General features: G+C 42.0%; 1 pseudogene; it reads left to right on the top strand.

Annotated features, from left to right (window-relative positions):
* The first annotated feature begins 263 nt into the window (after positions 1–263).
* LOC102532697 (proteasome assembly chaperone 2 pseudogene) lies at positions 264–1,187 on the top strand (annotated as a pseudogene).
* Positions 1,188–1,603: the final 416 nt, after the last annotated feature.

Here is a 1,603-nt window from a genome sequence, read left to right as displayed (position 1 = left end):
ACCCTATATCAAAACAGTTTTTCTGAGATTTTTCTGCTTAACTTCAACCTTGACCTGAGAGTTGTAAATAACTGGTTTTAGAATCTAAAGTGTATATTCCCTTCAAAAAAGTCCCATTTGCGCCCTCCTTTTTCGAAAACTATTTAACTCTTCTAATGTGGCAGGAACCTATGATAGGTGTTTTCACAAACATTTCATTTGATCTCCATAGTAACACTATGAGCAAGGTGGTGGTGTATTTAATTTACAAATGAAGGCCGCGGTTCCAGCCGCCTGCTCTTCCCGATCCCCGCACGGTGCGTGCTCCGGATGCCAGTAGTGTCTGTTGGAAATGTCGGCCAGCTGGCAATCGATCTGATTATTTCCACGCTGAATATGTGTAAGGTTGGTTACTTCTACACCGACTGTCTTGTGCCGATGGTTGGAAACAATCCATATGCGACTGCGGAGGAAAATTCAACAGAGCTCAGTACAAATGCTGAAGTGTATGCGCTGCCTTCAAGGAAACTCTTCAGTTAAGATCCATTTTTATTAAGTATAAATCAAAGCCATTCTGTGAGAAGCTGCTCTCCTGGGTGAAGAGCAGCGGCTGTGCCAAGGTGGTGGTTCTCTCCAGCAGTCACTCCTATCACCGCAACGACCTGCAGCTCTGCAGTACTCCCTTCAGGTACCTACTCACACCTTCTATGCAAAAAAGTGTTCAGAATAAAATACAGAGCCTTAACTGGGAAGAAATGGAAAAAACCGCATGCATTCCTGAGATAGACGAGTCTGAGCTTTGTGTCCGTATTCCTGGCGGAGGCATAACAAAAACGCTCTGTGACGAAGGCTGTTCGAAGGACATCCCAGTGGCGGTTCTGCTCAAGTTTGTTTTGGAAGAAAATATCCCAGATGCATTAGGTCTTGTTGAGCATCTTAATGAGTGGCTGCAGATAATCAAACCATGTGTGCAGCGCGATGACCCCACCGCGGCTGCCTTGCCGTGGAAAATGCCGAGTTCGTGGCGATTACTCTTCGGCAGTGGTCTTCCCCCTGCGCTTCTTGGATCTGTTTTCAGTTTTATACCTTATGTCCCAAGACACTTAGTACCAATGCAACTGTTAAACGCCTATATAAAACTTGTATTCTCTGAGACTGTTAGGAAATCTTTACTTTTCACAGAAAATCTCAAAGTAAAAATAGATTAATAAAAGGTTGTTTTTGCCATGCTTTTCATCATATGCAACTAATGTAAATTTTGTGCAGTAAAATATTTCCTAAGTACAAATGAAAAGAGTGAGAGCTTAAGTAATTTGTGCAAGTTCATGAAGTTAGGAATGGTGGAGATGATTATTTACCTGGAGTCCCCAAACCCTTATATCCATTCTTGTTCCCGGATACATTGGTACCACATTTTCTAACATTTGGTAACAATTTTACCAGCCCTTCCAGTATCATTGGATGAATGATTTATATCACAGTTACCTTTCTTTTTTGTGTGCCTTGTTTTTTCTGACCAGATTGGAAACTCCTTAATGATACAGATCATCTTGTAGTCAAAGGTGTTTAAGGCTCAGTCTTGTTCTATAGATGTCAACAGGGCCTTGAGATCAGATACCACGAT

This window comes from Vicugna pacos, chromosome 3 (assembly GCF_048564905.1).
Source record: "Vicugna pacos chromosome 3, VicPac4, whole genome shotgun sequence".
In the NCBI taxonomy this organism is placed as follows: Eukaryota; Metazoa; Chordata; class Mammalia; order Artiodactyla; family Camelidae; genus Vicugna; species Vicugna pacos.
The sequence above is the reverse complement of the archived record's forward strand: the minus strand, read 5'-3'. Positions and strand labels throughout refer to the sequence as shown.